Genomic DNA, 27,442 nt, shown 5'->3' on the forward strand with positions numbered 1-27,442 from the left:
TAACGTTAATAGAAGCATTTCAGTTCATTATAAATAATTCACTGGCTTCAATAAACTTACACAGTGCCAACATATTTCAGCCAAAATAAAAACCAGCAGGATTTACAGTTGATTCAGGTGTTTCAGCATCATCAATCATGTGGACATCCCCACTGGGAACCACTGTGGTCTCTGTGTCTCCACAACTGCAAGGACTGAGGTGCTAACTCTTTGACACTGGTGCCATTTACCTAAATTGTTAATCCACAGTAGATAAATAGGTGTTAAGAAATGCACCAGAATTTTAAACTGCCTACCTGAGGTGTTTTCTCTACTCAGCTTCCCTACACTTGGGTCTTCTGACTTCACCATTCCATCAGTTCTTTTCTGGTCCACAGTAGGCTTGAATGACCAATTTAAGAAGGATTTGTCAATGTAAAGAGTTGAAAATGAAAATATTTTTCAGTCTTTCTTTTATATACTGAGAGAAAAAAAAAGAAAGAAAAAAAGAAAAAGAAAAACCTAAAGGGCACAGTTATATTCCTGGTCACCTCTAACTCTAAGCAAGTCTAACAGACCAGGTGCTTCCAAGCCCTCTGGAACCCCAAGGACCCTGGTGTGAGGCCCTCCTCTGTCACCCAGCCCTGGCTGTGGCGAGCTGAGCCAGCACAGGAAGAGATGCTCTTTCTTGGGTAGAAACATCTATGAGATGAAGCTACCCAGGAAAGATCACCTATATAAAACACTATTTCCACTACCCCTACGGAAAAACATTTTGCTGTGTTTAGAAGGCCCTTCTCTGCTCAAACAGCCTTGATTTCCATATAACTGCTGTGATGTACCAACAATTACGTACCACAGCACTTACGAAAACCACTCTTCTGAAGCCATGAGGTGTCATCTGCAGCAGATGCAGTGCTGTGCCTCATAGGCTCTGTAGACATTAATTCAAAAAGTTTTGGAGTAAATATGTGGCTAAGTAGAGGTTAGTGTTTTGAAAATTTGAGTTACAACAAAATTTTTTACAGAAATTTACTGCTATATGAAGTTTCAAATATTATTTTATTTTTTTTAGTCCTGATTTTAGATGAAAAAACATGTGGAACTGTTTCAAAAGGCTGCAGGACAGAAAGTCTTGTTTGCTGTCATCTCTGCTTGAAGGTTGTCTAAAGGTCGGACTGTCTTGTCTGGCACCAGACTTTTAGTAAGAAACCAGCATCAACGTTTTCTTTCACTTATCACAGAAAAGTTCATACCATTATGAAGTTCCAGTCATTTAATACATTGCTATAAGAAAGAAGGAATGTATCAGCTAAATTTTAACCAGCTCAATGAAATAGCTCCCAAAGTTTGAATTGGATAAAAGTCATAGGAAATAAACAGCTATGAAGGCAGAAGGCCAAAACAAGATTTAAAAGGCTTTTGAACTCCATCCAGACAAGATCAGGGGAAATTAAAATGATTTTCTAAGAGCTGGCTCCCTACAGGTATATTTTAAAGTAGTGTCTCCTGAAACCTTCCCTTCTGTGCTTCAATCTCTCACAGCTTTGCTGTGAATATGGTTAAAGAGGTTTTGGAAAGAAAATCTTTAGGAATACAATCTATCTTCTTTCCTTATGTAACATTCCTATCTCCTTGCATCTAAGTTCTTCACAGATGCTGTTAAGTTTATTCTGTCTCCCTCCCTTCCTTTACCCAATATGAGCTGAGGAAGTAGGGTTTCCCAATTTTCCAACAGGAGCTGTGAAAATCTCCTGGCAAAGATTAAGTCTCTGTCTGTTGTCTGCAGCCATCTTCACTTACAGGAGGCTTTCCTCCTCTCTTCTTCCCTTCCTGTTTTTGGCTGTGGTGGTGAAGTTTGACTTCCCCTCTAAGCCTTTCTTCTTTCCCTTTCTCTTTCTTTACCCTCTACACAACACTGTAGCTGATAAACTTCTCTTCTCCTCTATCTTTCTTGCCATCTCTTATCCCTCCTCTTCCTCTCTATCAGCCTTCCCCTTTAATTTAGGTCTGAATTCTCTTGGTTCTTTGCATCACAATTTTTCATCTGAGACTTCTGCCTTGGTATTAATGACCTCCTTGATTTGCGGCTTCATGTGTTGTTCCCTCGTGTTTTTACCCCACTTCTAGCTCCTTCATAACTTCTCTTGCCCATGGAAAGGACCATTTGCTTTACTTCCTCTTAGCTAAACACAGCTCTCAGCCAAACACTCTGATACTTACCCTTCTCTTACATCCCATCTACACTAATGATTCATCTGCTTCTCCTGCTGCCTCCCTTGCTTTTGGTTCGCTTCCTATCCCTGACATGATCCTTCACATATCAAGAGAAGGGGCAGTGCAAATGTGTTACCAAGTGGAGACCAGTGTGTCCAAGATCCATTGGTAGTTGTCATCTCCACGTTGCCAAGCATGGGCTTCCTTAAATAGTCAGTGCTCCCACACCAACCACAACAGCTGGGAGAGATTCCATGAGTAGTAGGAGAAGAGGATTCAACATGGAGACTCACTGTGGTAAGTGGCATACTGGTATTAAGGAAAAGAAGTGAAGGAAGGGACTCTGGCCATTTTGCTACCTCTGCTTTCCCAGATTTCATATTAACCTCCATACGTGACTTGGCCAATTCATCTGTAAAGAAAATTATCAATGTATTTTGATTTTTTTATTCGATTTTTTTTCTTTTTATTGGCCTTCTCTACCATCTAACTCACCTGTAATTCTTCTGTCGTGTCATCTCTTCTCTGAGCACACCACCTGCTGCAGATGCTTCACTTCATGACACAAACTCTTATATGATCTCTCTATAGCTTACTTCTCAGCAACTTAGTATCTTCTGATTATTCATTCACAATAAGTCTTAAGTTAGGAAGAAAAAACTTGACTCTGCTTCTCCAGCCCCCACCCTCCCATTATCCTCCTTTTCACCTTCAGCTTTATTGAATATACTTTTACAGTCAGCATCTCAAGTCCTTTCCTCCATTTCTACCCTAGAGTCTTTCCAATACCTCTTCCTTAAAAAAAAATAGGACCTTAGTCATCTCATAATTGTCAAAGATTTCACCCTTCTGGCTCTCTCAGGTGACTTCAACATAGATGAAATCTTAGTCTCCCCTGGCTTTTGTGTCTCATCTCCTCAATCTTCCCCTTTTTCTCTAGAAACTTCTAATTTTTGAGAGACTTCAAATCTATGAGATTCTCCCTCAGATCATCTTCTTTCCTGGGTAATCCCAGCCACATCAATTTTTATGGTATTTTATGCTGTTTCTCTCCTAAATGCGGATTTTTACTGTTATTATCGCTGTTGATGCTACTATGTTGGTGCTTGAATATAAATTGAAGTATTTTGATAATCCACATTAAGAACTAAACCAGAAGTAATATTGCTGATTTCTCTTGTTCTCCTCTCATTCTTCTTCCAACTGTTGTGCATATAGACAATACTCTGGATGCACAGAATTCTTTCCTTAACTCCAAAATCTAGTTTATGGCTCTTTGCCTTCCATGTGCCTGTTTTTCTACCTTGTATATGTCTTGATGTCTGGAAATAACGTATTCCTTGTACAAATATCTCACTATCAGTTAAGGTCTTGCTCCTCTTTGATCTTTCCATGGCACTAGGAGTACTCCTGAAATGCTTGGCAGTTAATAGCCGATCATTGATTTAAGTGGGAAGTGAGAAACCTGAATATTTTATCGGATCTGGGCCATGGTCCCCCCTTAGGGAGCTTTTATCCACATAAACCCAGAGCATCTGCATAGCATGCAAAGGTATCTGGCTCTGCTTGAGAGATCTACAATACGAGTACTGACAGACAATATCTAGGTTCATACTATATGAATAAACAAGGAGAAGTCAGGTCATTTCTGCTCTCTGAAGAGTTTTTCTTCATCTTTGGAGTAGAGCAAACACCAGACTTCCTCCCTTGCCCCAGAGTGATGGGGCATCACAGAGTGATGCAGCCCCACAGAGTGATGCAGCCCCCCTGACTCTGGAAATGCCCTAACCAGTCGGCACTGTCACTCCATGGAGCAGTCTCCTACAGCTCCTACTTTGAAGGTTCCACTAACGGCCAGGGCAGGGTGTGCAGATTAAAAAGCCAGGAGCCCGCTTCTCAGGCACACTGGAGCTAGATGATAACATTTTACACTGTGCATGTTAGAAACTCTAAATTTATCTGATAAAACAGCATCTCCAGCAGTAAAAAATACTATTTGCATGCCGGGTGAAAGGCTGAAAGATGATGAGGTTTCACTCTGCAGTTTGCGGGAGAGTGCCCTGACTACCAGGCTTTAGTCTAGCTTTCACTGTATGGGTAGGAGAGCACTGCCCACTCTTGCCCAATCTCAAGTTGTGTCAGTGTGCAAAAAGTTACTTTTAGTAACTTAAGTTACTTAAAATTTGAAGCCTTGCACAGAAGTAAATACCCATGAAAAGACCAGGAAAACCGGATCTTGACTTGGTAGCCCATTGAAATTGTGGGAATTAAGGGAGAGTCTTATTTATCATGTAATGACCTAAGGCAAAAAGCCCAAGCTGAACCATAATAAATCTTTCAGTCCTTCATGAGGACATGAAGACCTAAAAGCATGGCTCCAACAGTACTTTTGGTTGGAAGAGTCAGATTTCAAGAGCATTTCTGTCTGGGGAAGCTTGTGGACAGGAGGCAATTTACAGCACCCATGGCACACAATGCTCACTTCCCTTGGGAATGCCCGCATCAAGATAAAAGAAAATTTAGGAAGGGCACCTTATTCTGATGTTGAAGGAAGCTATCAAGCATGTGATACACTCTATTCAGGTCTGTGCTACATAGTGGAGTCCAGTGCAGGGGCACTCCAGACAGTAGCAAGACTGGACTGGCCAAACTGAATTGTAAAAAAAAAAGGTCCAGTAGATATGCTCTAAAGGTGGAAAATAGATGGACAAAATCTCAAGAAGACATTAATACAAGGCAAGCAACAGTATTTCAGCTGCTGGCTGCCCAGGTTGTTTCTCTGGTTTTGTTTTTGCTCTACAGCTGGAGACATCTTTCATAAAATCCCTTCTCACAACATATATTCCGGCATCCTATACATGTGGTTACTTCTGGCAGGATGTCAACAGGATTCTAGGGGTAACAATTTCACATAAAAACAAAAAGAGTGATCCAATGGGTTGATATAATATTTCTGATACTATTAATTTTGAGATTACCATAGCATTTCACCAAATCCAGATTTATACTTGTCATGCTTTCGCTTTGTCATGGTTTAGGAATGGTATTGCTAAAGTTAGTACTCCCACTAAAAAAGAAAACTACAAACCACTCCCCTCCCCACTTTGGTGGGAGATAAAAGGCAGAGATCATGGGTTGAGATAAGAACAACTTACTGGAAGCAGCAATGAGATAAGAAAATGAACAGTAACAGCAACAATATTAATAACAAAAATGTACAAAGAGAGGGTGGTCTCTATGCAAAACCCTCGGCAAGTCTGGAAGGATGAAAAACAATGGCAGAGAGACCCTCCGCCCACCACGCTTTCCTCAAGATGGGAAAGGTATGGCCTTTCTTCCCGGAAGTAAGTTTAAACATTAAAGAATATCAGGCAAACCCTTTCTCCATGTTTCACTGCTGAGAGTGGATTTTTGCAATGGTCAGTGAATTAGCAGCATCTACAGAGAGCATTTGGTCTCATTCTCTAAGTATCGGAGCCTCTGTAATTCTAGGTCATGTGGTGAAACTTCACTGATGAGTTGGAATCACCAGGAACTGATGTTTCAGATGTGTGTGCCTTCAGTTATGCATTTCAGGACTTACTGAGGTGCCTATCTAGTTTAGTTTGGTCCCCGGAGCATCAGAACTGCAAATGAAGCTGGTGAAACTGTTTGATGGTCAGCACCTTTGAAATCATTTAGACTTCAAGTGTCAGGTTGAACTCTAATTAAAAACAAAGCTTAGAAACAAAATTTAGTCCCATGACAGCACCATATTCATCCTCAAAGCATCAAAGCATCTTCCCAGAGAAAGATTCAGAGATCACAAAATGCAGTTCCACAAGGGATAGACGATATCTCAAATTCCCTTTACATATGTAGAGGAGAAACCACTTTATTACATTCTTCTATTTAAAAAAATGGAGAATTCTTCTTCATCTCAGAAAATACGGTCACCTGTCTGTTTCTCTCCATGTCCTTTGTACTCCTGCAAAAATCAGTGAGAAAGAGCAGGAGCAGAGACTGGAAAGAATGTATCCTGAGAGAGGGACAGAAGGGTGTAGGGAAGAACAGGCAGGAACAACTTGTTTACTCCCTGGCATACTAAACAGCTGCAAATTCGAGAAAACACAGAGAAATGAAAAATCTTAGGGAAAATGCTATCAATATATTACATCAGAAAGTAAATTTGGAACTGTTTTCAATAACAGGACCATGAAGTATCAAAGATATGAGACCTTCTTGGATGCTGCAGAGAAGGTTAAGCATCTACATTCCACACAGCTATGCACGCTACCCACCACTTTTGACTGACAAACCCTGTCTGTAGAGTGAAAGAATCTTGTCACTTAAATGTTCATAGGAACCTTTTCAAACAGTGCAATATACATAAATGTAGCAAAGAATAGATGGATGGATAGATAGATGGATGTCTCATGTCTGTAAAATTAATGACTAATTTAGATAAAGAAGCATTGCTTGTAGAGGTGACTTCAGAGTCTCCAAGCCAGCCTGTCTGATGGGGAAAACATTTTCTCCTTTCTGCTTACTAAACTTCCCTGTTCACCCCCAGACCAATCAACCAACCAAAATAAAAACTCCACCTTTTATTTATTCCTTCAGGAACACATAAAACCAACTTCTGATTAAAAGCAAGCCAAATGCAGTGAAGCAATGTGTATAATATGAAGGAAAAAATGTACTTCTCTTTATGTTGAAATAATTAACATTGCATATTAACTAGGACAATAATACAATCAGGAAAATATGAGGCAGAATCTCTTATACAACAAACAATAACTTGTAGAAACGAGCCACAGTGAGAGAGGAGGAAACAAAATCCAAACAGTGTTTAATGCCCAAATTTACATCTTAAAGTGTTGGGAAAACCATCACAGTTATTAGCGTGAAAAACCTAAGAAAAACAATTACAGCAAGATGACACGTGACCTTCAGGAGTCACATAGTGGGGTTTATATTTTGATACTTCAGAACACACACTTGCATGAGACCCAAAGAATCTGTACACTGGGAATGGAGTTTTATGTGATGAAAGACAAGTAGACCGGTGATGGTCTATTAAGTGCTGGGAGCAGAAAGGCATTTTGTGAAGATCTGATAAAAGCTTCCACTTTAAATCCTTCAGATTCAATGGAGCAGAGAAACAATCCCTTGGCTGGTGGCAGCAAAGCACTGGTGATGTTGAGGAAGTCAAGTAACCATTCATCCCTGTGGCATGGGGAAAGTTGTATAAAGGATCAGAAAAGCCCTCCAAAGTGCCCTGAACTCAGTAATTATGTCAAGTGTTTGGCCCACTGAAACCACTGTTAACCTCTTAACAGAGGCACAGTTGTACAGCCAAACATTCACAATGTTAGTCATGTTTAAACAGTTTCCAGTAAAGATGACACAGGCCTATTAGAAGAATTCGCACATTCCCTCTGGAATTGATGGGATTCTTTCAAGTCTTTATCCTCAGCCTTGGCGGCTGACTTCATCTTTACAGTTCTTATCCCTTATTTTCCCCAAGAACCTAATAAATGGAATATTGTCTCCAGAGATTAAATTTTTCCAATTAGAGGAAATATGGTTTCGTGAGGATGGATAGGCTTATGCTACAAATTTCCTAATTAGTTAATTTAAATATGTATATTTAAAAACTTGGCCATGTGTCTCAGTTTGGGGTAGAAAGGAAACACTCTGTTCTCCAATTTTTCCTTTAAGAAAGATAGTAAATGTCATACAAAATGCATCACCAATCCCGAAGAGCTGATGCGTCACCTTCTCTTTTCTTCATCATTTCTTTGCGTAACTCCTTGTATATGTTCAGGGATGCTGGAAGTATAAAATTGTCCTTCCTTACAGAGGAACCAATTCCATCAGGCCAGGTTCCATTCTGGCTCTGAAGCTGCCTAATGCCACTGAAATCAACAGAGTTATCCTCATTTGCAGCAGTGGCAGGCAGCGTCAAGTCCTTCCCTTTCTTGGCATTCTGCAGCTCCAGCTCAAAACTATGAATGAAATGGCTTATCCTATGAGCAGTGAACTAGCACTGCTGTTGGACTAGTTAGCAGTGGGACCAGTTGGAACCCAAACAGGCTGGAAAGAGATAACGCAACAGGGACTCTCCCCTGCGCTCCCCCTCTCTCTCGTGCTACTGAAACGCACCATTTAAAATCAAAAAGGATCCATAAGACTTTTACAAGATATTTCCTTAAAATCACTGCTCTATCATCACTGAATAACTTCACTGTATTTAGCTGAAATCAGTGGGATTACAGTAGCATGAAATGGAAGTAACCTGGTGGTGAATCAAGTCTTTCAGGAATAAAGCACAAAACCAGGGGTGTAGGAGATACCAGGTATCCAGCTTAACATGACTGGACCAGGAACAGAAACAAACACAGTTCTTATAATTTTCTAGGTGAAGGCACGGTGATAACTGTGGATAGCAGTTTGTCCTTCTCCACTTCATACTCTGGTATTTTATAGCAAAATGAAACTAAGTAAATTAGTCACTATGTTCCTAGAATTTTTGGAAGTAAATTCTGTTTACAACTTTTACCTGACATCAGAGACCTTTTAAGGTGTTTCAAACAAGATTTCAAGTAGGTAGACTGATTTTGCACCTTCCCCTTTTTAGGCCTCAGCACTGTTATTTTGGCAGCATCTTTTTATTTTCTTGTAGAATTCAAGCAATGCTGCTCACAAAAGCATACTGGAAATTAGCACCCATTATGCATATTTTAAAGAAACCACACTTACTCTATAGCATCTGCTTGATCTTAGATATTTTGTTTAGCCTTTATTGGTCACCTGAATTGTGCCCTGACTACCCACAAGGAGTCAGAGCCACATTTCTCCTGAAATACTGCACTGCATTCAGAATAATCTTTTGTCCAGTTCCCCAAAGACATCTTTATGATGTTTTAATTAAATCCTGACCCTGCAGCCATGAGGTGTTGATGAGGAGTTGTGTTATGCAATAGAAAGAAGAGTTATTACTGTGGCACTATGAGATCAGCAGCACCAACACATCAGCTGAACTTTGGCAGCCAAATGCAGGTTCTTCAGAAAAAAAATTGTGGAAAGACTATCACATAAGAACTTCACTTTTAAAATGACCTGCCATGTAATGCAGCCATAGTGAGTGTGTTTCTCCTAAGTGTTCTGAGAGTGATGCTTTAACATAACCATTGTCAACCCAAACCCTTCCTCTAGCAGTTTTTTCACTCCTACAGTTTCCTTCGTACAAGCTGAGCAATGCCACCGAATATCTCAAAGAGTCAGGGGAAAATTGAAGGCCTACATCAGTTACTTAGCTCAGTGCTTAACCAAAGCATGAAGGCTGTCTTCCCTTTCAGTGACTGCTCCTATCCCTGTTCCCACTCTTTCTTTGCAACTATTAGGTATGCAGCACTGAAGGCAGAGATCATGCAGGCAGAGCTAAATTAGCTTTAAACCAGATAGTTTGTATACTACTAATGGGTGAAGCTGCTGTAGCATGGATCTGTGTGAGCTACTTCGGCACCTGCAGTCTCAGGTGCAATCCATGTTTCGCTGCATTCTGTTGCAGCTGCACTGAGCATCACCAGAGCTTGGAAGTGTAAAGCTAGTTTATCTGTGCTACCTACAGTAGTAAGGTAAATGACTACTAATGAATAAGGGACTAATGTCTTTAGGGACATGTTTTAGAGGTGGACTTGGCAGTGTTAGGTTTACAGTTGAACTCAATGTTCTTAAGAGTCTTTTCCAAACTAAATTATTTTATGATTCTGTATTGCACAGAAGCCACTGAGGCATGAACAAGTCTTCATATTTCTCTTCAAGCCCTCTATCACCACCATCAAGAAGGCTATTGTTCACTGTGTCTTGTGGTGCTGAAGAATCCTCAGCAACTTAGCTGCCCTGGAAGGTGTGGCATTTGGATGCAATGGCAAACAGACTCCAGCTAGAGACTGATGAAAGATCTGGGTTCAGCAACAAGATCTTCAGAACAAAGAAAGAAGGTTCTGAAATCATGGGCTGGGATTTTGGAAAAGGCCCTGAACAATTTATGAATGCTAAATTTCATTTTGTCCTGTGAGAAAAGCACAAGTAGGGAAAGAACTTGGAAAAATGTCAAGCATGAAAGACTTCTATAAAATTAATGTGGAATAACTTTGAGTTTCATTTCAGTGGAGAGAGAAGGTTAGGGTCAGGGGTTTTTTTGTCTCTTTCTAAAGTGATACTGTGATTCGTTTTTACATTACTATAATAAACTTCTATGAATTGCAATCAAATAATCACCTGCAGGATTCAATTTTATTGCCTTAGTCAAATGCATCATTTTTACTCCAATTTAGAAAAACATTACAGCCATGTGTAATAGTCCAGATCCTCTAAAAAAAAAAAAAAAAAGTAAAAGCAGTCATTTAATTTAGCAGCAAGGCTTTTCTCCATCAAAAAGCTAGATAAATCACCATTATCCATGTTATTCTTAATTACTGCACATGGCAGGAAAAATTCTATAAATAATAATGCTTGTGCTAAGGTTTGGAAGTTGCTATCTTCCATTGACTGTATCTACCTCAAAAAAAGAATCTATTAAAAACTCTGGAAGAGGAACTGAAACATTGTCCCAGCTCAGGCATACTCCTTTCCCATTATCTTAGGACACTTGCCGAGGAAGTGGGATCCAGTTTGAGATTCTTTTCACTTTAAAGGGTTTGACATCACAGCTCCCATTTCTGATGAAGACACTTAGCCATGTTATCTAATATTAAGTTTATGAGTAGGCATATGTTACAGAGGCCACCAGAATGTCACTTAGGCATGGAGAGCCTTTTGAGATGAAGCTGCACTCATGAACTCCACCATTGACACTGACATAGCCATCATATGTATCCTCATGAACTGAGCAGAGAAAACAGGGAGGGAAAAAAACAAATGGAGAAAAATGAATGAGATTTAATTTTTATCCTTGGTGAATAGTTTTTTCCCCTTGATTTTGGATCACACACATCAAGGCAGTTTTTAAGGAAGAAACACAAAGTAATGTTTTGCATCACCATGTAAGATAAAAGTTAATTTAGTGTGCAGTTCCCTTGCTTCTGGCTCTCAGGCTCAAATCATGTCCACAATGGTCAAAGTTTGTCCCCTTGTGAGGTGGTCCCAACTACCGCTCAGTCTAACTGGGAAGGGTAGTGCCTGCAGGGCCACCTTTTGCATGTCAGAAAAGCATACTGTAACATCTGTGCATTGATCAAGTGGCTCCTCTACTCTGACACACAGAAATAATTATTTCCTGAGTGTCAGCAAAGACCACACGTGTTTGGCAGCACCTAGTCAGGCAGACTAAACACCCGACTTCTTTCAGCTCTGTACTGTTTGACCTTGGGTGGGACAGCCTCTGTTTTAAGCCCCCAAATACAGTGCAGTGTGTTTAGACCATAGTCATTCACTCAGTGCACACACCTTATATGATAACAGCCTATTGCAATATGAATGGAAGAAGTCTGATTCAACAATCCCCTTTTCACTTTGTAGAAGAAGGATTTTAACACCTCTGTATAGGGAAATCTGAAATTCTCACAGAGCCCTGAGGACAAAGCATTAGATATCATCAAGGGGAACATAGGCAGCCATGCTTTATGCAGTTGCAGTTCCCTGATTTTACGAAGTCTGCCAGTAATGCTGCCAGCACCACTGTAGAAATTCCCTGTGCGGAGAGAAAGTCCACGTTGCATTGGCCACAAATAGCTATTCTGAACTGGAAACTTTCAAGTTTTATCCATAGTTCCAGACTGGATAGGTGATGTAACCTGTGTATGCATCATTCAGATCAAATCTTCATGAGGCTGTTCTTCGTATACTGCTTCCATCTAGAATGAATTTGATGCTTTCAAAGTTGGGCATTAATTGTTCCTTAATAAGATATCATCATAAAACATGCAATTTAGTGCTTCGTTTCTTCCAATTTCCATATAGGGATCTGACTCTACTAAATTCAAGCTTTAATCCCCCTGGTCCTTGTTGTAACTGGTGCTATAGACTATGAAGGGTTACCGACCCATAACAAATAAATTAATAAGCTTGCGTAATTATATTTGGGTCATTTTATTTCAAACCGTGAAATCAAAAGCTCTGTTCATATTAGTGCAGGAATTGATGTAACTAGCCATTGGGGCTCCCTTGATATACCATCTGCGAATGCAGCAAACTGGCACGTTTGACAGAACGAAACCATTCTCATGCATGATTTTTTCCATTACTTTTTTCTGGGCATTAGCTTTTAATCCTATTTCTATCCATTTCCTGTCTCTAAAGAGTAATTCTGCCCTACACCATGATCTTTGTCTTTTGCAGTCAACAGTTGCTGATAAGTCTAGCATTTCTACCAGGTAGATCAGATTATCTGGCCTTCAGCTGTCTTGGCATGCAGTGGAGAATGTATGGGCACAGCCACCAAAGAGGACTCCTGGAATGCCTAGACATTATGGACAGCCTGTCAATTGACTGACCACCTGGCATCTCTCGAAAAGATAGCTACACACAGCTGCCTTATGAGGTAGGCCAGCTGCCATTTTCTGGATGTGAATTGCCCACACACCATGAGGAGGAAGAGGAGGACCACTTGAGGATCCTAGTTATGAGAATAGAATGGAAATTTCTCCAAAATGGAAGATTAATTCACTGCATTGCATAGGATATATTAGTAAAATAATGGTAGAGACAAGTATCTCTGGCTGGATGAACTTCACAATGTTATCAGGGCTGCACGTGAATATGTATTAGTAACACAGCAACTTTTAGACACTGAGTTAGTTTAGTTCTTCCGTGGCTATAAATGTGACAGTCCTTATTCAATCTCTGTATAAAAAGTCTCAAAAATGGTGGCTCCTTGATGGTAAGAGGATGAACCAAAGGAAAGATCATGCTGTATGTGCCCTGTGCTTATATATTTTTACTTAGCATCTGCTGGTAGCCCTGTCAGCCTAGCGAACTGAGCTAGATGGCCCTCTAGTCCAGGAGAAGAATTCTCGTGTGCTTCTGAAGAAGGATCGATGGGGAGACAAGTTACTGTGGCAGAAAAATGGTATATCTTTCCCAGCTGCTTTATAGCAGAAATGCCTCAAGTCTGCCCTCAGTAAGCTTGCTGAAGTTCCCATCCACCACAGTGCAACTTGTACTTGAATAGCTGAAGGCAGACCTTCTGGCATTCACATTTTTTTGTGCTTAACATAACCTGAGAATAGTTTACCTTTCTGGAATTTTGGATGCAGTTGCTTCATGCAAGGATAATTTTTAGCAGATGTAGCCATTTTATACTTATAAAGTTAGCAATGATTTTGGCACAGGAGGTTTTGTGTGCAAAAAAGCCACTGAAAGAAAATATGAATCAGACATGAAAGTAAATCTAAGCAGAAATGAAAGTAGCTGCCAGCTTCCACCACAGCATCACAAAAGTTTAATTGTGTAGTCATCACCCTTTAAAACTTAAACCATATGGATTTTGGCAAGATAAAAAACAGAAACAACAGCAACAAAAAAACACACAACCCTTTGTGCCACATTAAGGGAGACAAAAAAAGACAATTTTTTCATTTAAGTGATGACTTCCCTTGAACATCTTTTTCCTTTTTTGTCCAGCCCTTCCAAGTACTGTAAGACATGGGGGATGCCAAGTCCATCGCAGATGTGGTGGACCAGCCAACAGGGGGCAGCCAGAGGACAGAAATGAGCATCAGAGATGGCACCCCTTCGTTTGAGAGTCCAGAAAAGCAACAGTCAATCTCCTTACCAGAAGCCTTCTAACTGATCTCTAGACTGATTCATTAGACAGACACCTCCTTCCCTGGCTCATCATTTCGTTATGACACAGGAAGATGTCAGCCTTTCATGGGACAAAAGGACATTCTTAGGAATGCAAAGGACTGAAATATCATCTCATACCCTGGCACACTTCCAGGACACCAAGGATGTGCAGTCTCCTTAATCACAAGTCCTTTTTTGGTCGTGCTGCATTTTAAGAGACTAGTCTGACTCAAAGATGATATCAAGTTCGCCTAAAGTAGCCCTGAGGATTTGCATTTGAAAGCCACCCAGCCCAAGCTTTACCAAACTGGCCTTTCTGAAATTAAAAGCAAAAAGAAGGGTCTTGCTTGACAGTACACTTTTTTGATTCTCGGTTTTGCCCTTGGGAAAGCACACTGCTGTCTGCCTCCAATATAATATTTTTAGAAGGTACATTCCTTTTATTTGGGCCAGGATATTAAGCAGACCACCAAAAGGACAGACAAAAGCAATTTTGAGAGGCTGTGTTTTTGTTCTGCAGATGTAGTCATACAAGTGCACCTCTGCTTCATAGCGCTGTTCCTACACTGAAATCCAGCGTTCAGGGAAGACCAAATTAAACTGGGCAGATTGGCATTGCAACCGAGTTGGTCGCTGGGTCTCAGGGGAGATTAAACTGCCATGGCATAATGTTTTCAGAGCATAGGATTAGAAGCCTGACAAGTAGAGGATTTCTCATAGGACCCTATGCCTGTAGTGGACTTTGGAGCCAAACATGACCAGCTCTGACTTTCATCTCACACATGGAATAGTTATAAATAAATGAGAGATTACCCTCCTCCCTGTGAAACAAGAGAAGTGAGGAAAGGAATGTTACCCAATGAAATCACTACAGCCTAATCTTTTCAAAACACTGCTACTGAAGTCACACTACTGTCATTTCTTCTTGGCTGCCTCAACTTTCTACAGCCCTTTTTCAATTATTTCCTATTCTTGAATTTTAAACTCAAGTCTTCTATGCTGTTCATGAGGTACAGTGAATTTTTTCCCCCATCCACAGGACCTCCTTTCTCAACTATTGCATCCACACCCATTGTTCCATTAAAGGCACTTTATCTACAGACCTGTTCTTGTCTACTTCTCATTTATCACTCCCAATTTTCATATTAATTTATATTCTTAAGTAAAAAGATCTTTCCACTTCTCTCCTACCTTTTCTCAGACTCAATGTCAAAAACTCATTCCAACTCCATAACACTCTCCACTGCTGCATGTTTCTTGTCATCTTCCAGCTCTGTTATTTGCTAGAAAACATGACAAAGCATGGGAGCCACAAGCACATTCAGAAACATAGTAATTGGAAAAGAAAATTTTAAGATAGTGGCATTTCAACATGAATGTTACTTCAGTTCTGTCCCCATCATTAATTGTAAAGGAGTCTTTCATCTCCACATTATTGTGTTTTCAAACTCTGTAAAGGAATTTTCTCAAAATGCATAAGTGATTCAGAGCACATATCCTAGTCATAAAACAATCATGTCTCTTAAAAAAAATTGCTGGTGGCCAAATCATATTGGAGAGCAGTTTCCTATATTGTTGTTCAAACCGCTACATGCTAGCTGGGCCATGAAGAGATGTCAGCTTCTCAGAAAATTTCTCTATAAGTCCCATTTCTGCCCTGAAAACTGTCCAGTCAGTCAGCAAAAGCCTTCATTCTATTTTGTTTCTGTTCTCTGAGGGACACAGCTGGCCCTCTCCTCTGGATCCCTTTCCCCACCCTCGACGTGGGAGAGCCCAGTTGTAGTTCCATTTCCATCTGAAGAACCATTCCGACGTCTTGAAAGGACGGGGAAAGGGGACTCCAGCGACAGGGTTTTTCAGGCCCCGAGCCTGGAGGGGAGAGGTGCTCCCCCCTCCCCCCAGCACCCACGTGGCCCCATGGCAGGCACAGAGACAGCACACCGGGCGTGGAGAGGAGGCAAGAGGGCGTTTATTGGTGGGGATGTCACATTTATAGGGTTAGGGAGAATCACAGGTTAACCAATTAGAAGTCTCAAGGGGCTTACAGGAACATCCAATCACAGGAAGGGGTTAACAAAAGGACCAATGGGACACCTCAGGACACCTTTCTCAGGACATTCCTGCATGGGAGATAACAGTTGCTGTGGGGGGTGTTGGGAAGAAGAAACACGTGTTTACAAAGAGACCACAAAGAGCCATCCTAAGACATGTTCAAACAAGTCTCTCATCAGACTTAGTGCTACACTCTCCTATGCTCTCTCAAACACCTCAGATTTGTGTATGGCTACAAAGAGGCATGCTCACTAGATTCTAGAGGCATTTTTTTAACAATATTAAACAAGTAAGAACAAAATACTCAAGGTCCATCAACATATATGAAAGACAGAGGTGACTCTTGCCCCATAAGAGCAAAACATGTTTCTTCATACCTTGTTGCTCAACGTCAGGCCCAGTTTCACAGAATCACAGGATTTGATGAGTTGGAAGGGACCCACAAGGATCATTGAATCCAACCCTTAGCCCTGCTCAGGACCATCCCCAAGAGTCACACCATGTGCCTGAGAGTATCATGCAAATGTTTCTTGAACTTTGTCAGACTTGGTGCTGTGACCCCTTCTCTGGGGAGCCTGTTCCAATGCTCAACCACCCTATGGGTGAAGAATCTTTTTCTAATATCAACCTAAACCTCCCCTGGCACAACTTCAGGCCATTCCCTTGGGTCCTGTCACTGGTCGCCACAGAGAAGAGATCAGTGCCTGAAAGTCCTCTTCCCCTCACAAGGAAGTCGTAGACTGGGACGATTTCTGCCCTCAGTCTCCTCTTCTCCAGACTGAACAGACCAAGTGACCTCAGCCGCTCCTCATATGGCTTCCCCTCAAGGCCCTTCACCATCTTCGTTGCTCTCCTTTGGACCCTCTCTAATAGCTTAATGTGTTTCTTATGTTGTGATGCCCAAAACTTCACACAGTATTCAAGGTGAGGCTGCAGCAGTGCAGAGCAGAGCAGGACAATCCCCTCCCTCGACCAGCTGGTGATGTTTTGCCTGATGCCCCCCAGGACACAGTTGGCCCTCCTGGCTGCCAGGGCACTGCTGACTCATATTCAACTTGCCATTGACCAGGACCCCCAGGTCCCTTTCCACAGCACTGCTTTCATTGTCCATCAAAGTCAATGGCTGTCCATCCACCTCAAGGGGCACTGCACTGAGACCCAAAGAACGTATTTCAGAAATTCTTCTGAGAAAGAGCAGGAGCATTAGCAAGGCAGCATATGAATTAAAGCAGGCTTGATCCTCTTTAGTGTGTGCACTGAGCCTGGGGCCCACTAAGAACCTTCTGATCACATAATCTGCCTATCTGGAGGATCTGTATATATACAATGAGATAATCCTGGTAATCAAGAGTGTAGATGATAGCATTATTATTTTATTCCCATAAATATTTGAAAAAATATATTTTCTTTATCAGTGCAATCTGAGAGGTGAAATTCCCACACTCTTCGAAAAAGAACAGACCTGCTTTGTGTGTGGAAATGTAATAGAAATAAAAGTGAGGATAAAATATCTCAGAAAGCAAAACACACAAAGTAAAAGCATTTTGACTGCATACATGTTTTCCAATCTTCAAGTGTAATCAAAAATTAGTGAGAAACAACATACAGATGATACTGTTTTATGAGAGGTGTCAGAAAGCATAATCATATTTATGCACTCTAGCTGTGTAACAGGAATCCTTGGACCATGGCAGGCAAGGGCAAAAGGCAAAAGGAGACTGAAGTGGCTTAGACAGAAGCTGACAATTCCCTTTGTCCAAGGGATAGGGAGCTAGGAATATTGGGGCAGTGGGGGACAGGAGGGAAAGGGTGTAGCCAGAGAAGGGCAGTCCAGGTCTGGCATGCTGGTGACTGATCACAGCAGTTGCAGTCCTATTCTGGTACCCCCATAGAAATGCAGTATCTGCCTGAGCTCTACTTAGCCCATTATGTCACTACTAAAGCCAAAGAAAAATGCTGACAACTCAAAGACAGGACTGAAGGATGAAGTGTAACTGATATAGTTCAACTGGTAAGAGTGGAAAGTCCAGTGTCTCACAGTGCTGTAACAACACCAGAGCAAGAGCAAGTCACATTAATTGGGTGAGCTGTTTCTCCTAGCTCTTGCTTCTCTGAAGAAATGGACTTTTCATCTTTCCTAGTAGGAAGCAGGGAATTTCCTTCTGATCCTAAGGGAATTGTGGCACAGACAAGAGGTTGCTGCTATGTCAAAGCCTCTGAGGTCTGGGAATAGCAGTTATTGACAAACATCTATCCAGTGAACACCAGAATAATCCCTAAGTCATCAAGGGAAACTCAGGTCACCTTCCATTCCACACATTTATTAATGTACTGAGTACTTTTGCTATTTCTACATAAGGTTAGTCTGTTCTAGTGAATTTGTTTTTTTGGAAGGGGTTATAGTAAGATGAAATAATATTTATTTTGTGTCCCTCCCCCTATAAAAATCTCTGCAATGTAACCAGTTTCACAAACTTCTGCAGTCTTGGCTCACATGGTATAGATGGCTCTTGGAAGGAAAGAACTTCCCCTACAGCCAGGCACTCTTATTTCTTGTTCTTTTTAAATTGTAAATTTATAGTGAGACATATACCTATGAAGAACTGGATTTATTTGAAAATTAACAATGGAAACTGGCTTCTTGGAGTTCTTGCCACCAGACTACAGCAAAACAATTTGTGATAAACCACAGCACTACAGTTTGAAATTGGATTTAAAAAATCATCTACATCATATACCATCTGCAGAGCAGGAATTACTCACAGGAGCTCTTGAGCTAAAACAGCAAAATAAATGTATACGTTTCCGCCAGAAGGATTGTGCCAAAAAGAGCAGACTAACCAAGGAATATTTTTTGCTACATGGTATTTACACACTGGAGACCCCCGAGTGACTCAGTTTTGCCTATCTTCTGGAGGAGTATTCAGGACACACAATATGAATCGTCCTTATTTCATTCACAGTAAAGTTTTGGGGTTTTTTACATTATGGCTTTGGTTTGATCCACAATAAAGACTTGGGACTGTCTGCAAAATCTGGATCGATTTTGCTTTTCAAATTCTTATGACATTCAGTGAAAGCTTAATCCAGCACTATTGAAGTCAGCAGACGTTTTGCCAATGGCTTCAATTGGGAATAAGAATTTAATTATGCACTACTGAGTACTGTCAACATTTGATTCTCGTACTTGGAAATGCAGGATATGGGCGTAAACAGATTACAGTCAGTCTCTGAATGGTAGTATCATGGACTAAACCCAACTCTAGGGTCTTTTTTTTTTGAAAGAAAAATTTGTTTCTAGAATCCAAACCACAGGAAACTTGCCTCTTGTTTCCAAAGTATTCCCTTGATCTGCAGGAGATTAATACCCATGCTCCTTTTTCTGTAGGAACATTTTTTGTGAATAAATTCTTTCTTTTGAGTTCAGGTCACTGACATCACGGTATGAAATAAAAGGTTATCATTGTCCTTCTGTCTGATTCCTCCAGTTTTGCTTCCCAAGCCTGCAGTCCCTTCCTTCCCAGCACCATGGGAGGATTACTCTTATGCATTCTCTTCCTTCCCCAGGGAATCTCCACAAGCACTATTCAGATCTGTTAGGTTTTCTTTAGTGTTTAATTTCATTAGAAGACCAAGTCTTTCATAAATGTCAAGAGATTGTCTGGGGGTTTTTGTTTTTTCAAGACAGGATGTTTACATTCCCTGCTTTCACCTAGTTTTCCACGTTATCAAGATTTCTGTCAGGTAGGATATTACTTTTTTCTGCTCCCTGCTCTCCACACAATTATCTGAAGTGCTTTGTGTTTTCCCACATGGGGCCCACTTCTGATCTCCTTCACACAGATTTTAATCTGCCTGCTGTAATGGACTTACTTCTGATTTAGTTCACTTTGGCAAGGAATCATTCCTTGAGCCTCCACAGAGCTGTAGTGGGCTTCAATTCCCTAATTGTGCTGCATAATGCTTTTATCTTCCTTGGAGGACCTCCTGATCCCAAATCCATGCCTCAGTGAAAGTCCCACATAAATCAGTCTTCACATCACAGTCGAAGGGGGACAAAGAAAAGGAGCATCAGGAGCACAGGAAGAGGATGCAGCATGGGCCGTTACCTTCCACTCCATTTTCCTGTTGGCTTTGGCTTTTCTCTGCTGTAAGAACAAAAAGACAAAGGAATTTTGCCCCAAACCCATTTCTGCTGGTGTTTAGGCTAAGCTGAGACATTTTAATCTGTCCTGTTCACAGTTAACTTCTGGGAATAAACTGCTCTTAACTGAAGCAGATAAAGCAGATGGAAGATACCAAGCCAGAAGTGAAATATGTCCCTATGTGTGTTCTGTGTTAAAGAAGTTTTCAATATTTGCATTTTGTAAGCCTTAAGTCAGAATTGATGTTGTGGTTAAATAAATTAAAATTTAAACAGAAATACCCTATTATTAAAATCTGTATGCTTAATATCTGTGGCAACCACTGAGGCTTTTTCTTTCTGTTGATTTACAAGATATATGGTTAGCTTTACAATCTAGGAACAGTCTCTAAAACAATATACACATTTTACTAGTAGCATAAAATGCTCCTGATATTAGTATAATAAAATAGTTTACTTGCAAATAATCTTATGAAAGTTTTCCTAAAGCAAGCAGCAAAATGTGGCACACGTAGTACAACTAGAATTTCTCTACATAGCCATTTTTCGTTCAGTCCACCACCCAAACAATGATTACATTTTAGAGAAATATTTGGGAAAATAACAGTGAACATTTTCAAAGGAGGAATAACAGGATAATCTGTCCGAATATTCATTCAGATAATGTATAAAAAGAAATATTTGAATTACCTTGAAAAAAATCTTGCCTGAGAAGTGTTGCTGAAACTTCTAAATGAGAAATTACTAATGAAGGAGTCTATCTACAAGGCAGTTGAGATAAAGTCCATGAATAGAAATATTCAGAACCCTCCTCAGGAGGCAGGGTAATTTGCTTTGAAGCCAATTTCTGCTTTCTAGAAGACAGAAGCAGATCAGTATGCCTGTTTTGTTCATAGGCTCTCAATAACTGACCCCACATTCGTCTGTGTAATCAACACAAACAGCTTCATTGACAATATCCAAATGAAAACTCAGATTAACTTTCCCAGTTCTACAAAAAAAAAGTATGTATCTTTTAGTGCAGTGGAGGCTTGGAATCAGTATCATCCATTATTGACTTTGTAGCTAACTAATGGCTTTGCACATTATTAGCATTACTATTATGAATATAGTTAATGGATATTAATATGATGTGAAAAAGTGCTCATTAAAACACTGTAAAATGCATTTGGTTAGTAATTAGCACTTTTGAAAGCCTAACTTCTTAACTAATGCATTTTTTTCACATATTTATAATTACAAAATTTTATGTACTCATTTTTATAAATTAGAGTTTCAAAAGAAATGTGCACAGTATAATTCCAATATAGTTTTTCACATTTCCTTTCTTTCTCTTTGTCACATTCACAGAAAGTGCAAAGGAAGACGATTTCAGCAGTAGCTCAGTGATGGAAATCTAGCAGATGGAGCTCCTGCAAAAACCATTCCCCAGATAGGAAACAGAGCGAAATGCTGCATGGAAATGCAGTGCTCCTGAGTGGACTCCAAGGTGCCCAGTCCTCTCTGTTCCCAAGTGGTCTTACTTGGAGCAGCCACTGGGTTCACTGATACACTCAGGTTCTGCTGGATGAACATCATGCATCAATAATGAACTTCACTGTAAGTATAGCTTCAACACAAAGGGTTTTACTTCAAAGAAAAAATGCTCTTCTCTTCCCCAACACCATCATGGTGGAGATCCAGTTTCCTAATACAGAGAATCTGCAAGGAAGTGGTTGAATTTATCATATCTTGGAGGAGAAAAAACTCAAACAAATAACACCCCGAACAGTCCTCAAAAGAAAAAACAACAAATCTGGAGTACATAAGCATAAAACACAGAACAGAAGGAGTGTTGGAGGAGAGCAAGGAGATGACATCCCTTTAGGAAGGCCTTGATTGGGGAAAACAAAAAAAATTCAATAAATTATTCCTGCAGCTTCACACTGAGTTTTGATTTTGACCAAACTAGAAATGTAGTTACATTTTTTGGTTTGTGAGTGGGACGTGTGAGACCCCCTGAGACCACCACCTGCAGTGACACTCTTGAGGGCTCAAGCAGCAGAGACCTAGCAACCTCCTGTGTGGTCTCTGTCCAAGTCACATGAGCCATTGGTAAGGAGTGGTCTGCCCAGACACAGTCGTGGCCCTTTAGCTCGACCTCTCCACAAACAGAGGATTCAGCTCGGCTCATCTAATCTTCCATCTCTGAAGTGCTGTGGTCTCTGATACTGACTCCATCCCAGCAGAGAGGGGCTGCTGCTGTGTTGGCTGGGGCACAGTATGCCTGCTTTGTGGTGGGCCAAGGCTGCCTATATTTGTATATCATCAGCAGAAAGACTCATAAGCAGCAGGTTTTCCCTTGTTTTCACAATGTCCTTTAAGGAACTCTTCAGGTTCCTGTGGTAAAAAAATCTCCTCAAAGTCTTATTGAGTTCATTTGAAATTCCAAAACTAATGAGGCTTTTGTCTCCCTCTTAACCTAAGAACTATTGTTACCTCTAAAAATAAAAGAGATAATCTCTTAAAGAGCTAAAAACACTGAACTCTTGACAGCCTTTTCAAACATTTACATAAAAATGATTGACAGGCTTGTACCTTTAATCTTCACAAAGAGAATGCCGAGGCGGGAGCTCCTACGCCCACCTCACAGCAGCTCTTTCACCAGCTGTCTACCAGTTGTTCTCTCACAGTACAAATAGATCCAGCACAGTCTGGGTAGATGCTTAGTGCTCAGAAGGTGGTATTCATGAAGAAGCTACAAAAATCATCCAAGGATGCTTGGGCAACACTGTTTTCAGGAAAGAGTTATGCAGGGTTTTTTAGCAGGAAAAGCAGGGTGTGTTTTCTGATAGGAGTGTCAAGAAGTCCAGCTATGTGCCTCCTGGCCAAATCCCCATGACTCCAGGACAAAAAAAAGCTCTCCTGGAACACAGTAGGATCCAGGGTGCAGGCTGGAAGAGTCACTGCATGCTTTGCATTGAAGAGGGTAGTTAAAAAAAGTAGACCTAGCTACCAGTACCAAAAAAGCTCTCCCATTTATCATAAAGAAATCTTGAATAGTCACAGTGCAGTGACTATTCTTTGGGAAAACATCCTTTTCCCAAAGTTTACTGATCAAAACACAGACATACATTTGCCTCACTTTCCTAACTGCAAAGTTGTGTTAGGTGTCCACAGAAAGTTGTTGGTAGAGGCAGGACTACAGGGAGGAGTCTGGAGAAGAGACGGGGACAGAGCCAACTCCAGCTGGCTCCAACAAACCCACTGCAGGACGGAGATGAGGCCATCAGGTGGTGCCTCTGTGATAAGGTAACACAGAGAGAGTGAGACCACCAGAGGCAGAGGTGGAGCTAAAAGGAATGACAAACAGCAGGGAACATCAAGGTCAGAGGAGTAGCTCCAGGGTGGAGCAGATATTCCTGAAGGAACTGCAGCCCATGGAGAGCCCACAAAACAACAAATGTTTCCTGAGGGACTGCAGTGAGGAGAGTCCACGTCAAAGCACAGAAAAAGTGTGAGAGCAAAAGGAGGAGGAGAGAGAAATCACTAAACCTCTACATTCTGACTATAGCTGCCCCCCCTGCCCCTGCACCACTTGGGGAGCAGGTGCAGGAGTCTGGAGTGAGGGGATGAAGCTCGACCTGGAAGAGAGAAGAAAGGAGGAGAGAGGAAGAGGGAGAGAGAGAAGGAGAGGGAGAGGGAGAAGGAGAGAGAGAGGGAGAAGGAGAGGGAGAAGGAGAGGGAGAGGGAGAGGGAGAGGGAGAGGGAGAGGGAGAGGGAGAGGGAGAGGGAGAGGGAGAGGGAGAGGAAAGGTATATCTTTGTGTCTTACTGCCAGATTCTATTTTAATTGGCAATAAATTAAATTAATTTTCTCTAGTCAACTCTGTTTTGCCTACAACAGTAACTGGTAAGCAATCTCCCTGTATGTTGACCAATGGGCTTTCTCATCCTATTTTCTCCCCATGCGCTGCTGAGAGGGGTTATGAGTGAGCAGCTGGATGGAAATTTGGATGTTTGCCAAAGCTAACCCACCACAATAGTGAACCTGGCACAATGTGTCAAGAACTCTGCAGCACATGGACTATCTCAACCTGGAGCCTCTGCAATAAGGATATATTTGGTTTCAATCAAAGGAAGCACTGGGAAAGGTAAGGGCTATTTCACAGAGTCCTTCTACAAACACAATAATAAATAACTTTAAAAAAGATTATTCCCTATGGGAAATACCAGCTTCAGCCTTTGCTGATTATTTGGAAGGAGGCATCTGAATGCTCCCTGAATCCCCAGTCTTTCTGCTCTCCTTTCTGTTAGAAATAACTAGAAGTGGAGGACAATTGAAGATTCTCCAGTAATGACACATTGGAGAGGTTCCTTTTGATTTTAACAATATCCTGTTTACTACAAGTTGTGTTCTTTCCACAAAAGATACAAACCTGCTTTCAAGTCCTGATTTCATTTCAACAGGATATCTAAGAGTATAGCAAGCTTTTCTGGCTCTAAATACTATGGGACATTTCTCCCAGCAGATGAGGAATCCTAAACTCTCTTTCCGTGGCCAGATGCATTTAGTTATTTTTAGTCTGAAATCTTTTAAATCTGAACCCATATTTTTCCTGGGTTCTAGGTTCTTTTTGTGGCACATGACGTGTCCTCTGAAGCTCCAAAGCACAGGATGTCCTTCACCTTCTCCAACCTCTTTGACAATAGTGAGGTTGTAATGGGGAGGACGGTGAAGGAAGAAACACTCATTCTGGGGAGTGAAGAGAGGCTGAGAGAATATTTCTCCTGTCAAGCAGATTACCTGTGCTGCAGAACTATTTCCGCTGCATAGAATTCCCCAAGTCTGTACAAGGTGCCATGAATTAATCTCTAACTCATTTGTACTCTAGACTGTTTCCATCCATTTAGGCTATCAAGGAATTTGCTTGATAGTGCTTCTAATGTGTCATTATAAAGTCCTTTAAAATATTTCAATCCTGCTTTAAACTTAAACTCCTCAAAGAACTTTAACTGTATGGTGTAAATTTATGAAGACCATATGAAAGATGTCAAGCTCATGATAAAAGTCAGAGATAATCCAGAAAAAAAATTAGTTGGAGTACAAATTAATCTTCAGTGTTCCTGTCTGTTCCCAGTAGAAGAAATATCTTCAGCATTACCTCCAGACAGATCTCCTGACAGAAGTCAACCATCCTAGCTCAAGTGTCTGTGTATATTCTGAAGTCCATGGTCCACTTCTACAAAATCCTGCATTAAAGCCTCTTCAGCATGATCCTGTCAAGTTTTAGAAAATGCACAGGGTGGGAGCTAGTGTTAGACCAAACTGTCTTTGAAAAAGCTGGGTTATTTCTGCAGGTCATGTTTTAACTGGTGGAGCTCTGCCTTTTCAACCAATGTGAACTCAATGACAAATCTTGTCTGAGGCTGAGCACTAGAGCTGTGCCTTTGTGCGACAGAAATTAAAATCAAGTTTTGTTTATTCGCAGTTGACAGAGACTGTTTAGCACTAATGCATGAGTTGTAACATACCAGCTATGACCTCCTGCTTAGACCACATTTTGGGTAGCTATACTCCAGATGTTAGCACTCCTTAACATCTCAAATCGACAAAAAAATTCTCTAACCTGGGGACAGGGCTGTGCGGTGTCGAAAGAATTGTTCTGACTACTACCAACCTGGCTACCTGACATACATGAAAGAGAACGTTTATAAATGCTTTGAAATTGCAGGATATTGGTCAGTATATAATTATTTCCAAATCTAATACCAACATTATTATTATTGTGTTAGCAGAATTGTAACAAAGATTAAATCACTTGTTGAAGTTTCACTTTACTAACATTGTATTGTGGGGTTTGTAATCAAAGGGAAAAACATAATTCTGGCTTACTTCCTATATTCTTAATCTGACAATGATTTAGGAAAAATCTTTCATTACAGAGGATGAGAATGCATTTTCCCAAACCTGTTATTTCTCTCTGAAATCAAACACTTGTTCTCATTCTCATATATGAATAATGAAAATCCTTTTTTTTCCTGAGTCATTCCCTGTGGACTTTTCTCCATTAAAGGAAGGCTAAATGAGGTGGGCAGAATATCTAGAGCACCTCTAAAGCATAGCTATCTAAGCAGGTTTAATTTTGAGGCCCCACTAAACAGCTTGCAATCTTGCAGGGCAGGAGATTTTTCTCCAGTTCTGTGGTTACTGAACTTTCCATGAACCTGTCCTCTAATGTCAGGTCTATTGTACATGAATTAACCTATGTCCTGTCATGTCACCCTTTACAGCTGTCCTGAGTCTTCTAGGACGTTCTTTGCTGGTCTTCATGTCCTCTGCAGACCAATTTTCAGGCTGACATCAGAGGAATGCTGTTCTTTCTCTTCCTCTCTCCAACTTATGATTTTTAAAGCCATTCATTTCACTTTGCATTTGACATGAAGGCAAGGAAGTACATTTTAAAAATCACCTATTGGGAAAGTAATAAAAGCCTTGAGCCATTAAATTCATACACGTTTTTCCTTAGCCTTTGCCAAGTTATGTGCAATAAAACAATTTGACTGTCCTTGACCACACTTGATTGTTGACTATCAGAGTGTCCTAGCTAGAGCAGCCGGGACCAGTTCATCACTGTGTGGATGTAACCCAAACTGTGTATTCTACACCCTATATGTCATTTCCCAGGAACTGTTAACAATAGATCATTTGCAGCAGCTGCCCAGAGCACACCTGACCCCTCAGGCTATAAGCTGGGTGTTAAGAAGCCTGTGAGGTAGGATGATGTTCCTATCCTCACACCAATGATTCAGGTGTGATAACTCCCCTCCAGGGAGTCATTAGCACCTCCACACCCAGCCTGAGGGGTCATGTCTGCTAATGGGCCATCAAGGATTCCAAAAATATCTCAGGACTCACAATCACCCACTGTGGAACTCCCCATCCTGGGGAAGGTATTGGGCATTCCCACTCGAACCTGAGTGCATATAGTCTTGGGGTCTTGGGACTTCTGGTAACACTTGTCAGTTCCAGAGGAGGACCAGAACCTCGACCGGACTGCAACCACCACTCTTGACCAGACTACAACCACCACTCTCACCAACAGGTTGTTCCTTCCCTTTTACTTTGGACTCAGGGGGACCACGTGGGGTTCAGCACGGGGCCAATGAGCACTATTCTGTTCGTGCCCCAGGGTGCTGAGTTATACATCTGGGTTTTGTGGGTTAAAACCAATTGTTTGTCCATATAATTGTATTTATTGTATTATTGTTATTAAATTGTAACTCTGACTTATAA

At 41.0% G+C, this 27,442-nt stretch overlaps 1 long non-coding RNA gene across 1 annotated transcript; it reads left to right on the forward strand.

Annotated features, from left to right (window-relative positions):
- Window positions 1–23,921: 23,921 nt before the first annotated feature.
- Window positions 23,922–27,442, forward strand: LOC135411439 (uncharacterized). Its single transcript, XR_010429154.1, has 2 exons — window positions 23,922–24,299; window positions 25,287–27,442. It is a non-coding gene; the product is annotated as an uncharacterized LOC135411439 (long non-coding RNA).

The sequence above is a fragment of the Pseudopipra pipra genome, chromosome 3, assembly GCF_036250125.1.
Source record: "Pseudopipra pipra isolate bDixPip1 chromosome 3, bDixPip1.hap1, whole genome shotgun sequence".
NCBI lineage: Eukaryota > Metazoa > Chordata > Aves > Passeriformes > Pipridae > Pseudopipra > Pseudopipra pipra.